This window comes from Melospiza melodia, chromosome 3 (genome assembly GCF_035770615.1).
Source record: "Melospiza melodia melodia isolate bMelMel2 chromosome 3, bMelMel2.pri, whole genome shotgun sequence".
Taxonomy (NCBI): domain Eukaryota; kingdom Metazoa; phylum Chordata; class Aves; order Passeriformes; family Passerellidae; genus Melospiza; species Melospiza melodia.
This window is the reverse complement of record NC_086196.1, coordinates 119,157,462-119,173,194: the sequence shown is the minus strand read 5'-3', so window position 1 is coordinate 119,173,194 and position 15,733 is coordinate 119,157,462.

The window sequence follows — 15,733 nt, the reverse complement described above, 5'->3', positions numbered from 1 at the left end:
TAAGGTGAAGATCCAAAAAGTGGAAAAGCTTGGCTGAAAAGAACAGTCACACTTTTAGGCAGAAACTGGAAACAACAGAACAGCAGAAATAAACAGTCTCCTGTCAAGTAAGATAGTGAGCAATTGTGTCCTTTGAAATATTGGAGTGAAAATGGATATTGTAAAAGGTTTGCTCAGTTATGTGAGAGAAACAGAGGAGCACAGAGTTGGCAATATTGCTGAAAGAAACAGCATTTTTTTTGCTATTTGAGATATTTGAAAACTCTGGAAATGTCACAAGTGTGCAGAGAATGGCAAATCGGGCCATGTTGGCACTTCAGGACTAAACTGTGCTAACTTAAAATTCAATAGCAGTCTGCTTCCCCAAAAATAAATTTCTCAACTTTTAGCAACCATTATCATTAGCTATTCACAGCACTCAGTCCTCAATAGTCATATCCTAAATTAGCTGTGAGTTGACAGCACCAGGGACTTATGTCTTACAGTTGGCCTTGATGACTAACTCAGTGCTCTTAGCTGGTCCTCGGTGGTCTGAGCTGGTGAAACATATCACTGTGGCAGATGTCTCCAAGTGCTGTGCTGAACCACACATATGCTGTCACAGAGTTTTTTCTCTGCAGGCAAGCAAATGTTTGGCTTAGGAGTGCAAAACAGCTATCTTGTTGCTAGTTCCTCACTGTTGGAAAGAAGCAGTGGTTATTAGAGGAAGACAAAACTTGATCTTGTTAGGGGGAGTATTCAAGAGAGCAAACATTTGAGGAAAGAGTTGCTCCTTGAGGTACAACAGACTGGAGTTCAGCTGAGACTGGTGAATGAGAAGATGATCTAAATGTCACTAGATTGCTTAGCACAAATATTTTAGGTATACATGTAAAAGGAGGTACATCCAGAATGTGCCACACAGGAATCACTGGTATCTTTCTAACTTTGACTGCCTTACCGAGGCCTGAAGAGAGCAGACTACCAGGGTCAGTTGTTCTGTCAGGGAAAAGAATAAATGAAGCATGACATAGGGTTTTTTTTTTTGGTATTTTTTTTTTTTTTGGTTTTTTTTTTTTTTTTTTTTTTTTGGTTTTTTTTTTTTTGTTTTTTGTTTTTTGTTTTCAAAGGTTCCTTCTTCTGGTGATAAAGTTAAATGCTTCAGTGACTTCAACTTAGAAGATATAAATTATGCATGTATTGATTGTAAAGTAGCTGATATAATCAGGTTTTTGGCATTTGATTTGGCTGACCACACCAAGGTATATCTGAAAGTGTGCTTGTTCCAAATGCCTGAAATTTCTTTTGATCCCCCTTTCTGGAAGCTATTACGGTTTTTGGAGCCCCTCATCTGACATTAGCTTTAACTTCTAGCATTCCAAAAATGTATTTTTGTTGAACAAATGGATTTGCAGAGCAAAGGGATATTTGTTATTCTTTTTCTTTATTTGCTTGTGTGGTCTGCTTTTCTCTATTTTCTATATATTGAAATTTTAGTGCATTAAAATAAGCTCATTTTTGCATCTGTGACATCTAGGAATACCTAGTGGGAAGATTTCAATCCCTTGTTCATGCTGAATAGTGCTAAAAGACAATAACTCTTGTTCAAAACTGACAATTAGTGAAAGTGTATCTTGACAACTCACAGAAGGGCAGATCATTATTTGTTTTGGACATTAATAAATTTGGGGCTTTTTGAGAGGGATTGTAGGATTTATCTTGTGAAAATGTTCCTTGTCATGTTCTTTTGATGTTTTTGTTTTTGCTTTTTCACTTCCCTAGGTGCCTGTTAGCATATATAACATGAGAAACAGAGAGGCATTCCTCATTTAAAAGCTCTTTTGCAAACTGAGGAACCCTAATCCTTTCTCTGGACATTCCTGGTAAGCCTTTCTACTCATCCCTCCAGTTCCATTATGTGCCTTTGTTTTGATCATTCATAAGGTTTTTGTGAGGTGTCTGCACCAAGGAGTTCCACTGAGCAAGAATCAATCTTTCAGCCTCATTCTCCATTTCTTGCCCAATAATTCCTACCTTTGTTTCTACAGTTTTGATTATCATTTAGCTCACATTTTCAGTTAATCATCTACAAAGACTCCTAGATCTTCCTCCAAAGTGGTGAAATTTAATTTACAACTAATTATTATGTCTATTTATTTAGGGATTTTTTCACTTCATTTTTCATCTTTTGCATTTTCAACACTGAATGAATCAGTCATTTTATTGCCAGTCAGACAGAATTATAAGATCATCAAGCAAAATCTTATACAGTTCAAATTTTTATTATCCTGAATTATTGTCTTTTATCATAAAACTTTCTCATGACATTATTTCATCTTCTTTCTTCATAGTAGTTAAGGATATTTTTTAAAATGTAGGCTGTGAATTTTTTGAACATCCTCTTGGTAGCCACCCACAAAGATGACAATTTGCAATAAATATATGTGGAGCCTTTATCATCTGGGTTTCTACCAGTGAAAGAGCCTTTTAGAGACTATTCCATTCTTATACATATGTACCTTAAAGAGAATCTGGGGAAGATCTTTCTTGAAAATAGAAATTGCCTGCAGTTGTATACTCCCTGAAGTAACCTTATTCATGCATTTATGAACTTTAACAGATTTATGCTCTTGACTCCCTGGTCCAAACATAATCCTTTAAAGGCTATAATAATTACACATGTATACACATTCAAATATTTTTTACTTATCCTGTTTTTTTCAAATTTCAAGCTTAAAATATCCTGTCAGTCACAGGATACCTCCAAAAGTTCATTTTAAAGTCTGATGGTATGTTTGTTATCTTCCACCCTTTGGCAAAGGTTGCATACCACAGTTAGCATTTCAGCAATGTAACATTTCAATTACTTCAGAATAGTCTTATCTAAGCATTTTTCTTCCCCAAGTTTTTTTCTTCTCATACTTCAGCTTGAGTCTATTTCTCATGCCCACAAAAGTAAAACCTCTCTGCACTTCTGGGAAGCAAATAGTGGTACGTTTATTTTGGTTTTCAATAGTTCTCCTTCCTCCCTCCCTTCCTCCCTTCCTTTTGGTCCAACTCATAGTTCTTTAGTAATATTCCTATTTTTTAGCAGCAGGTATGAAATCACAACACAGTTATTTCACATTCAGCTTCACAAAATTGATGTTTCTTTGTGTTTCTTCCTCTACTGACATTAATCAGCTTCTATACTACCTGAAAACATTTTAACTTACTATTTGGATTGTCTCAAAGGTGAGAGCCTCAAAATACCCTGCAGTTGGTTGCAATATTTTCAGATTCCTGTTGATTTCTTTATCACATTTACATTGTGACTGCCAAGAATTTAATTTTAGTAAGCGGCTGCAGGTTCTAACAACACAGCTGTTAAGAATGGTATTTGCCTGAAATTGGGGGTGAAAATAAATGTTTTCCATCTATCTAAATATAAAACAAAGTTTTGTTGAAATTTATAATTTATAATATAGATTCCCACTCCCAATTAATGCGTTCATCAGTCATCAAAAAGTTTAAGGCTGTCTAAACTGTTAAAACCACAAAGATATGGGAAACCGACCTCTTTTAAATCCTCTGTGTTTTCAGATTTAGAGACTTTGTGTCAAATTACATTCTCTCTTCAAACAGCAGTCCTTGGTGGTATGAGCTGTTCTGTTTTTGTGGTGCTCAGATGAGAGGCAACGTCCATGTGACAGCACTTACAAATGCAAACCATGTATTTCAAGTCCACATGGCATTTCCAGAACTTAGGAACATGGTGTCTCAATATTCATTTTTCTTCTCAGACCAGCAACATCAGAGAAAAATTTGAATTCTCCCCTAAGGACATGTGTGACTTTCCATTCTATAGAAAAGAAAGACTTAGAAACAAATCTGAAGCAAGCCATTGCTTATTTTTGTCTGCTTTTCATCAAGATCAGATTCTGATTGATTGTAAAGCCCTCAGCACACATTTGACTTGAAATTTACTCTGGTAAAGAGAAGTTAGTGATTTTTTTCTTTTTTAATTTTCTTCATGGTGTATTTTTGTTTCAGCTACTGCATTTTCTCCTCCTCATCTCGTATAACCAAACCTCCTCCAAAGTCATGCATTCATTGCTTGAGTCCTGTAAACCAGTAATTTTGTACTTTGTGTTGATATGTTTGAGAGTAATGGTGGTGTTTAATACTTGATTCACAGGGCTTGATTAGTATTTCCCAACTTACATCAAACCTCCTTTGTCTATTTTATATTCAGAATTGACTACATTACTGACTCAAGCCTCATCTGTAGGCGTTAGCTTTTCCAATGGAAACATTGTACTCTCAGAGAGGCCCATTAAAATGAGCATCGTATTAAATGCTCCAGGTGGCAGCAAACTGGCAAAAGAAACCATGGCAAGGTATATCAAGAAGGCAGAAAAGTGAAATTTTATAGAACCAGTTGGCAAGAGGCCTTGATTACTTTTCTAAAATATTTTTCTAATATTGTAACTCTAATTTTAAGTTTTCTGTTCCCAATGTAAAAGGAAAATACTATTACACCTTGACAAATTCCCTGTGCTGAGGGTCTTTTTTTGATTTAGAATTGGAGGGGATGGGGGGGTGTTACTTGTGGTATTTTTCACTAATTATAACTACTTTTCATTTTTTGTCGAAAATAATTTTTCTGTCTCAGATTGAAAGACGTGGGATTTTCAAATCAAGGTGCTGTGTGTAGATGTTTCTGAGCTGCTCAACTTGAATTCTCTTCCTTCTGTGAACTTGCCTGGACTAGTGAAGTGCAATGAATAACACAGGTAATGGCACAGCAGCAAGAATGTAGTCCATGGTGAGAGAGCAGTCTAAGGGATCCAGAGAAACTGAGTTCTTTGTATTTTTTTTGAGCATCGCAGCAGGAAAAACTGATGGAACTTAATTTTCAGGTACCTTGAAACAAATTTTGTTTGCCCAACAGAAATATCTATACATGTTTTGGATCAACCTCAAAGGAACCTTGGTGTAATATTTTTTGATGGACTTATTTGGTCATGTCCAGGTGTTTCACCCATGCAAGTGTTTCAATGAGAAATGAAAATGCTGTGGGGTGCTTTTTGGAATTACCTTTGATGGTTCTTTTGCTCTACATTTTTGATTATTCGACACAAAGGTTAACAAAATGCCTTATAGAGAGGCGGTAAACTTGCAGCAAGAAGTAGGAATGGAATATAAGTACAGATCTGCTATTGTTTAATTTATAGCTTTTGCATGGATTATTTATTTATGATCAGCTGAATATCAGCATAACTCATACTCCAGTGAGCTGAGGAATGCAGAACACTGTGAGCAAATCCCAGGCAGGAGATGGCTGCTCTTCAGAGGTTCCCAGATGGTGTGGGAGGGACTGGAAGAAGCTGAATCCCCAAGGGCTAATACTGACAGACCATAAAGGTTCATAATTTCTCACAAGTGTACATCCCAACCCAGGCCTCATGGTGTGCTTGTGAGAGGCACTGGAACTCTTGAGCTCTTCAGGTGATACTCTCTTTGGCAAGATGAATAATAGGAAATTTATTATTTGATTTACATATGAAGTCACACTCTATGAAAGAGGTTGGCACAAGGAGTGCCAATCCTGTTCTGGGAAGGGCAGGAACTTAATCTGCTTCTTGTGGGAGTGGATTTTGGACAGGTTCTGTCGGCTGAAAGGTGATGCAAATGAGTGTGTTATTCTCTTCTCACTGACTTCTGACAGCTTTTTTAATCCTGGTAGTCATTACTTCCTTACCACATCCCGCTCCCTTTTCTTTTCTCTAAAAAACAAAAACAAACAAACAAACAAAAGAAATCCAAAACAACAACAACAACAACAACAACAAAAAAAAAAAAACCAGAAAAAAACCCAACCACCCCCCAAAGCAAAACAAAAAATCACAACCAAATGAAACATTGCTAAAATCCTTTATGCTAAAATGGTGAAACACTGAACAAAACAGTAAATCCACTGAGTCTTTCTATCCCTTTCCTATAAACTGACAGTTCAGGAAACTTACTGTTCTCTATTTCTGTTTATTTTTTATGTTAATAGAAACCCATTGTTTAATTTTAATTTCCTGAATGATAACAAGACTCAATGTGCTTTTAGCTTCAAACAGTGCTAGAGGAGAATTTTTGTTTTTCAAAAAACTTGTACTGGACATAGAAGATCGATCGATTGATCTATCTATCTATAGATATAGAAATCTAGATATATCTATATCTATATCACAATGCACAATTTGCTATGTTATCATATTTAAGTGTCTCTATTATTTTATGACATCTATTGCGGTGAAAATATTATTACCTCATTTTAAAAACACTACTACGTGTTATATATATCTGAAATAATTTGAGTTTTTCACTTTGAAGAGGTGCCTGGCCAGTGTCAGGGGTATATATTGTCCATTTTACAGCTGGGGAAGGTGAGGAATGCTGGTGCAAACTCCAGTTGCAGAGCTGAATGTAGAGAGGACTGGGAGTATACAAATAAGAAATTGAGTGCTCCGCACATAAGAAATGAAAGTGAGGCAAAGATCAGTTTGAACCCAGAAAATTTCTTTCTTTGTTAAATGGATATGAAAGTCCTAAAGCCTTTTTTCATATTTGTTTGTGAATATAGATAAGTGATAAGGTGCCATCCTTTGAAAGTTTTTGTTTTATAAAGAGATTTGCAAAATTTAGTTCTTACAGCAGGTATTTGAAGATTTATAAATTCACTGTGATCTTAATAGTGTCATAAATATAGAAGCAATAAAATATTCAAATAAATTATTTTTAAACCAATGGAACAGAGTATCCCCCATTTAAAAAGAATTTATGACCCATTTCAACTGTACGTATGCAAATTAAATGGCTTGGGTTATGAAAAGATATGTCTAAGTGATTACTTCTTGCTTTCTGCAAGCTGACATCCTTAAAATCTCTCAGCCAATGTAATTTTTCAGGCTACTATTAAGAGGATGAAAGGCATAGCAAACTGACAGCAAGTTTTTGTTTTGTTAGAGTTCCTTTTTTTGTAAGCAATGCTAATATTCCTGCTTGACTTCCATTTAAAAACAGGATTTTTCTGTAACAGATTTAGTGTGACAGTTGAGGAAGGAACCTAGCAGAAATGATAAATGCAAACTGGGCTCAACATGCACTCAATTTAAAATGACAGCCAACAGTGTAAGCACTTCCCACAGTGCACGTGGATCATAAATCTTTAGTTGTCAAAATAAACCATGCCCAGCTTACATGCTCTCTTGTGGGAAGAGAGGACCTGAGAAGTAATACTATAAACTATAGTTCAGAACAGCTTATTTTAAGTGCATAAGTGTATCACAGGTGAGTCCCTTTGGGGAATTTACAGCTGGGAAGGTGTCCATTCTAAAGTAAGGCAGGTGCCCACCATTCAAGCAAAAAGAGCTATCCTGTGCCACCATGATTCAGTCCTTAATTTAATATTTGTCTTGGTTTTTTTTTTCCTTCTTGTCTCTCTCTTTTATTATAAAGAACAGTGAATCTTATGATATCAATCAACAGACACTAAACTAACCTACCAAAGAAACAGCCTGCAAATTTAACGAGTCCTCTTCATGTAAGAGCTGACATGGGAATTTTTAGGAGCAAATTCCTAACAACTCTGCACCTTTTTCATGTATTCTGATTGAGCCTTTTGTGCAAGCTTTGCAGGCTTGGAACAATATGTATAAAAATAATCTCCTATCTCGCTTTTGGGTTCTCGGTAGTACACCCAACCTCTGCACACAACTTGTTCTCTCAGCCTTCCCCATCACATGCAATTCCTCTGCACCTCTGACTAACTCAGCTTTTCCTGCTGCCAGGGTTGGCTGAAAAGACCCATACACCTACTCTCACACTCCCATCCATACTTAGGCCTGGCAAGAAATGTGAAGTTCTCCAAGAACCATAAGGAGATGCTGAAACTTGCCTGAGAATGAGATTGTTGCCTTATGGCATCAGTCAGAACATTTTTTGAGGGGGTGTGGATTGCAAAGGAGGGGTGTGAGCAGTGTCAAAGCTAGACATAGAAATAAAATGGGAAGTAAAAGTCATGCAGTACTAATCAGCAATCCATTCAGCTTCATGAAACAACAAGAAGCTAAGTCCAGCATGTTGCCCGAGGGACCCAGAAGGGGGTAGTTAACAAAACACTTCCAAGAGCTGCAAGGGTCGGTGTCTTGTGAAGCCACAGATTCCTTCTTTAAAACACTTACTGTTTATTTTGCTCAATGGCTCTGACAATCCCAGAGGCCTCTTAAAACTAAAGAACTGGAAGAGAAACTAATTGCTCACTGAACAGACCCTGTTCATGCTGGGTTGTGACTTACACCACAGTAAATAAAACACAATTCTTCCTGGAATACTCAGGCCCCTGCTCGGTGAGGACAAGGGCAGCAGCACACAGAGGTGATGAGTGCCAGCTGTAACTGTGTTTTGTATAAAGCAAATTTTGTATCTGGAGCGTACAAACCCTTCCAGCGAAAAATGCATTTTTCTGCAAAGCAGAAAGGAATACATGTTTTTAAATAGGGAGGAAGAAAAAGTGTGAAGAGAAAATTTAGATTTATTTCACTTACAGTAGAGCAGAATTCCACTGCTAAGCGTAGAGTTCTGTGAGCTTGTATGGAACTTTACAACTTCCTTTAGCAGAAAAGCCTATCAAGGACTCTAATCTCTCCCTATATATCTTAATTCCTTTAAATCATGTAATGGCTTTGTGCCTGAAAAAAAGGCATGTGCAGCTTATTCCAGACTTATCAATAGTAGTAGTCTTTTTAACAGATGGGAAGTTTTAGGATGTCCTGAAATAATTACAAGATGAAACCTTCACAATTCTGTATGAGTATTTGATGAATTATACCTCTCTGACTAAAATAAAAACCAAACCAAAATAAAACAAGGGAAGTGCTTTGTTTCATTATGAGTTTCAATCACGAAGAGAATATAATTGCTGAAATTTCAAATTCTAAAACCTGAATTTTTGGTCACTGGGGGACAACCTAATCATATTACTACTTATATATTTACATGGATGTTTTTCTCCTGTTCCTAAATAAAGGTACCCCATGATGTCCACAGTATATCTAAAAATCTAAATATATAGCTTTGGCTATTTAAGTTTAGATGCATGTTTCAGAACATTAGTGATATTGAGTAGCAATATCCTTGAGAACAAGGATTAGGATGTTTATGTTCTCACTTTCAATCTCCTAGTTCACACTTCAGGGTTGCAGTGAATGCAAACTGCCTCCCTTGTGGATAAGAGAAGTTAATCCCTAGTACCTCTGGAAATTCATACATATGATACATACTTTCTAAAACTGCTACTAAAAATATCTATGCAAGGCTCCAGGTGATGAAGTCATTGGATGTGCTGAGTTCTCCCAGTTTGTAAACATTACATATTCACAGTGACTCGGTTCCCTAAGACACATTGCCCAGTAAAGCTCATCAAACTGAGTTGAATTGGAGCCAAAATGTGGCACTGGCACTTTGGCCACACTTCCACTGAATTCAAGAGGAAATTTGGATATTAGACCTCGACATCTAACTTTCCTTTTGTCTTATCAATAATGGTAGCAATTTTTTGTTACATTTAAGATAGATATTAGATAGATACATTAGATAGACCCATTTAAGATATAAATAATATCAGTTAGCTCACTGACTGCTTGACTATGCCACCCAATTCAGGATAATGTTTCTCTACTAGTATTGCTGTCTATAATTAATAATGTGGGATTTCTTTACCACAAACAATAGACTTTTAAGAATTGTCTTCAGTGGACTATCCTGAATTACTTGCATGGTATCCTATATCACTATATTTCCTCTCCAAATCTTCTATACATCTTTCATCAGGATCAGGAGCATCAGTGAATTGACTTTTCTCTTCCTCAAATGGTATTTAACACAGAAAGAATACTAAATTGAATTTTGGACTATTTTAAAACACTCGTCTATTCTCTTTTCTTTTTTCTTTTTTCTTTTTTCTTTTTTCTTTTGTATTTCTGCAGATATGTTCAGTCTTGTGTTGGTTTTTTTTTGGTTTTTTTTTTTTTTTGGTTTTTTTTTTCTTTTTTTTTTTGTTAAAATATAGCTTCCAGGACAAAAAGAACAGATATTGAATTCCTGTACTAAACTATTAGCTTTCAGAATAAATTAAGCGTTGAATTACAATAATATGAAAAGAGCAGAATAGTTAAATGAGAATAATACATTAACACATTAACACTTCTGTGTTTCTTCTCCCGACCTTGTAGAACAATTATGTTTCCTAAATCATAGGGGATCATGGACATACTATTAAAGGAATAATTCTTCTTCGTTTGTTCCACCATCTATTTGCAGATGTAATAATTTGTACAGGGTACATAGAGGTCTTTATTACACCTACAGGATTATTTTCATCCCAGGCCATTTGAATTGTACCAGTAGTAATGCAAAAAACTTACTTCCTCTTTCTTGATGAACATCTGTACTCTTGAGAGACAATAACATATCTGCTTTTGATTCTGCCTTTTGACATCTCATCCCAATGACATCCCAAGGTTAAAGCATATGGATATTACTACTTTGGTATGCAAGTTTTCTACATTGAATAGTCTAAGAGAAAGTACACTGGTTTGGTAAACATGTAACAATTATCTGAACTATTCCTTGCATAAAAATAAATAAGGAGAATGCAGAAATATATGATGGCTTGTAATAGTAACCACACTGCATGGCCTCAGAGGTCCTACTATGCTTTTCATGTGTAAAAGTAATGACAAACAGAGTCTCTTCCTTGGTTCTCCCCTGAAATGATACTAAACTGTGTGAGGGACTGAGCTGGAGAACATGACTGTGCTGCTCCCCATCTGTAGTGAGAGGAGAATCACACTTCCTCTTCCCTGCTGGTCTATAAGTGGGGTCCCCAAAGCAGCCTGGGTAGAAGATGCTGCTGCCATACAACTTTAGGAGTTACAAAACTGTAATGAAATTGTCTTAATTCTAATGTTGTCTGCCAGCAAAGGAGTTGAGCCTTACTGACCTAATACGTCCCAATAAGGTCATTTCCAGCACCAATGAGGTGAGGAAGGCACTTTCTGATAGGAAGGATCTCATGGATTCCTGAGACTAGCTAGCTTTTCCAGCTAGCTTCAGCACCTAAATTAAACCATAGCCACTCTCAAATGGAGTAGGTAGGTCAGTGTGTTAATATCCTTACAGAGCATGTGAGGTCACTCATGAAAGTACAGTCAGGTTTCCATGGTACCTTGCTGAGGTGAGAGCTAACTTGCCGCAACCAATTATTGAGTGAATCAAGTGATTCCCTAATGGCTAAACTATGGCAGCACATGCTCAGTTTTAGGAAGTCCCATTTTCACCCAGGGCTGGGGCATGCCAACTGGACGCAGTCGTGGACTCAGCTGATGGACACAAATAATTCAAAAATGTTGCCACTGAAACTCAGAAATGTTTAATTCTGTTTGTACCTTATCCTTGATCTCTCTACACCAAAGCATTATTCAGACTGATTCTTTCAGCTTGTCTCCAGCTCGAGTTTCTTAATAGTTCTCAGCAGAAGAGAAAAAAATTATGTGATGAGAAGAAACATTTTCTCAGTGGAAGCACATGAAGTAAGAAAGACATCAATCACTACCACTTTCTCTTCTTTACCTGGGAATCATTTCTTCACTTGTACATACTTACAGAGTTGAATGTTGCTGCAGGCGATGTGCGGTGTGAGCCCTGATTGTGATGCTCCACCCACTGACTGCACAGCAACAAACCAAAAGAAAGTCCTTCATCTTGTTCTTTGCTGCTCTCATGCTATGGCACATTGTCACCCCTTTGTAAACCATGAAAGAGATCACGGAAGGAGAACAAGGCAGAGTCTTGAAAGAATCTCTTCCCACTTTCTTGTGTTTCAAAGGATACACAATTTTTCTTCGAAATAAAGAAATGTAACTGCAACTCTCTCTAATACTTCTTCCCTGCCTCCCTCAGGAGGGGAAGAAGGAGAAATTAAAGCTTTAGATATTATTTTGACTGCAGTTTAAAACAGCTTCAGTGTAATTGGTTCAAACTATTGCTGCAAAAAAACACACACTTTAGTCAAATAACATTCTAAACTTGAATATGCCTAAACTGCCTAAACTTATATATGTGTGCTACTGCCAGGACTCTGCAGCTCATGCTGGTGAGACATTTCTGGGGTCAGGAGCAATGAGAGCCAAGTCTCCACAATGTATAAAAGAAGCCCTTAGGGAGTGCTGTTAACAAGCAATGCTGCCAACAAGGGCATGGTGTGGCAGCCTGGGCAGCAGTTCACGTGGAAGAGTGTGCAGGAAGGATGCTGGAGCCCTGCCAGCTCAGCCAGAGAGCCATGACATCCACCCCAGGGAAAGCCATGGCCTCTCTGAGCTCTGCATGCTCCCTGAATGACACGGCTGCCCAGGGACACCTCTGGGGGCAACTTGCTGACACTCAGGTGTCAGCTGCAGGGCGTGCTTAAGGGATCAGGAACACAAGAAATGCCCTCCTCTATTCTCCATCTTGCAGGGAATGATGAGAGAAGAAACAGGAAGAGACAGCAGATATCTGCCAGGGGTAACTGACTTTCAGTCTGGTATCCCTGACAGAATTTAGGGAGGTTTTTTGGCTGTGGGTTGGTCAGTTTAGAGGCCACCAGGGCTTCTGGATCAGATGTTGTACACGTGCCTCAAAGGTGGTCTAAAGTGGCAGTGCCATGCCTGAGGCCCCACGTGCTCCAGCCTCATTTCACTGTGCTAAGGTGTGTGGAGCAGGGACCATCCATTCCTTTGTGCTTGCACAGCTCCATAGTTGGACCCTGAGGTGCTACAGTGGACAGGGTTAACAGGTGGGCTGTGGCAAGGGTAATTCTTTCTTGCCTATAAAATACTCCATGCTGATAAACCTTGAAGCCAACAGATAATGGAACTAGGAAAAAATATGTCTGCTCATAAAAATTCTCCTCTTTTTCCAGGATGTCCTGGTGTAGCTGGAGGATATTATAAATTTGGGATCACAATTTTGTAGCATAAGAAAAATAGCTCTCCAAATAGTCTTTGGGTAGGTGGAAGTGGCAAAGAAGGGGCATTGATCAGCTCATTGCCATTGTATCAAGCTTTCTGGGTCCCACGTTAAAAAACTGTGTCTGAAATGAAATGAAAAGCCTATGGAGACTATTCCTAACAAACTACAAATTTAAAGATTGCCTTTATTGTGTCTTCAGTCTTTAAAGTGCAATGGATACAGTGTTTTTCAGATTATTTTAAGGTATGCTGGTCTAATATATATGCTAAATGTACTGTTTAAGAGGTGATTCTTGTCCCATATTTAATCCCTTCTGCTTCTGTCACAGCCATTGATGTGATTTGGTTTACTGTGCCTGTAGTCAGAACAAGTTTAGTTTAGTGAATTACAAATATATACAGTTATGGCAAGATAGAATTTCCCTGATGTACTGATGTCCCTGATAGAATTTCCCTGATTTCCTGTTTGTCCACTGTGTGTGTTTGTACACTGTGAGTGTATATTCCTGTTGCCAGAAGAGAGAGGTGCAACATGAAAAAAACACCCTCTGCAAATATCCACTTCATATTTATGTTTTTGGGTTTTGGTGTTCTCCAGCTAGGAAGTTGTGAAATACTTGGCATACTATGCCATTTTTATTTCCTACAAAATATGGAAGGGATTTTACTGGGAAAGTGAGCTGACCCCAGTGCAGTAAATTTGATTGCACAACTGCTAATATATTCTCTATTACTTCAGTTTTGAGTGTCTACTGAGAGGAGGCTTTTAAAAACATTGACCATGCAGAAGGTTTGATACATTTTTGGTGTGTATGACTGGAAAGAGCTTATGGCCAACAAGGCAATTTCCTTAGATCAACTCAGTGACAGGCAAATGCACTAAAGTGCTCCTTCCTTCCTGCTGATTAACAAGAGTTCTTGTGTGATACCTGGTACCATATATTCTTTGTATATCTTTACATTAATATTTTACCCGCTATATCCTATAAATCCCAAACCAGTATGTCCCTCAAATGAGTCTTTTCAAAACTCACCTAAAGTCTTCTTACACCCCTTCAGCTGATGGCCTCTGTATGATATCTGCCAAGAATGTGACAGCAGTGAAGCCTGCAGTCAATCTTTAGGGTTCTTTGCCTTAAGGATCCCCTCAGAAAACTGAGTGACTCTCAGTAGTGGAGGAACCTTTTCCAGTCTCAAGCAATGAGTTAATCAAATGGTTTTAAATTATCAGAGCTTTGGCAGAGTTGTGGAAGAGAGTAACCCATCCTTCTGTGGAACTGGCAGAGAGCAGAGAGCAGAGCATCCATGTCCCAGAGCAGCTCAGTAGCAGGAACAGGATTGTCCTGTGCTGTGAGTGGCTACCAAAAAGAGTTCACTACCATCCCTGAAAAACTGTGCTTATAAAGTTAATTCAAGCAGTGCTAGAGATGGCCTTCAGTGAAGTGGTATAGACTGACTTCTTCCACACTGCACTGCAGTGCTTCTGAGTCTCCTCATTGCCTCTGTATGATGCTCTTCTGGCACTATAATCCTGTTTGTTGTCTGTGCACATATTTTCATATTTTAGTGGTTTTTTTTTTTTTTTTTTTTTTTTTTTAATTCAGTCTCTGAAATAATGCTGAAGCTATGTCCAGGCTGTCAAACTGGTTTATAGTGATTGTTCTCATAGCATGAAACTGGAGGTATTTAGGTTGTGCTGGAGGACTGTGGAAGGATGCATATCTGTCTTGTTTACACTGTATTTGCAATGGTTTGTGGCACACACTGGCCTTAAACTGGACCTAGAGATTGCTTCAGAGTGGGCTAGCTTAGTCTAAGCTATTCCTCTGAGTGACAGACTAAGGCAACAGTGTGCACCGGTCAAGCAGTAGGGATGAATGAAGGTGCTTCTCCCACACTCTACTTTATTTAGCTGTATAGTCAGAGGAGTCCAACTATAGGTGATATTGGAAAGTCCAGGAAAGAAATTATGATAAGGACTCCATCTTATCAGAAGGCTAATTAATTACTTTATTATACTGTGTTATTCTATATTATGTTACATTATATCTAAACTGAATCTGCCAAGCACTCAACTGCACTCCACTGCACAACATCTCATCACTGTCAGCCAACAGTGCCGACACACAGACACACACATGGATTCAATTGGCCAATGAATCAAAACACTCACACCAGAATCCAATTATCAATTTCCTTCAGGTAAACTCTGCATTCCACTTGTGAACAACACAGGAGCAGTAAATGAGATAAGAACTGTTTTTTCTTTCTCTGAGGTTCAGAGAATGTGAATCCCAGAAATATCCTTGGGAAATTGTGCCTTGCTTTTCTCTGTGAAGAGAAATGTGGCTACATCCAACTGCTGAGTTGTTGCCCCCTTAGCATAGTCTGCTTCCAGATCTACACAAACCTACCTTAGGATCACTAATATAATTTTTTTCTACAGAGGTCACACTGGAATTCCTGTACTCAGCTGCTAATGGCTGTGGTGCACACGTCCTCTGACACTTTGTGCTGTTTTGTTTGCCAGTGGCTTGCTGATAGTCTGCAGCTCCTTTAGGTGGTTCTTAATTTTTATTCCAGTTTGGTGATAACAAGCAGCGCACACAAACCACACTTCAAAGAAGTAAAATATATTTGGCATCATTTCCTTCTTCTCAATTAGCCTGTTTCCCCAGAGTGGGGTCATCCTAGTGAGGCAGATTCAAACA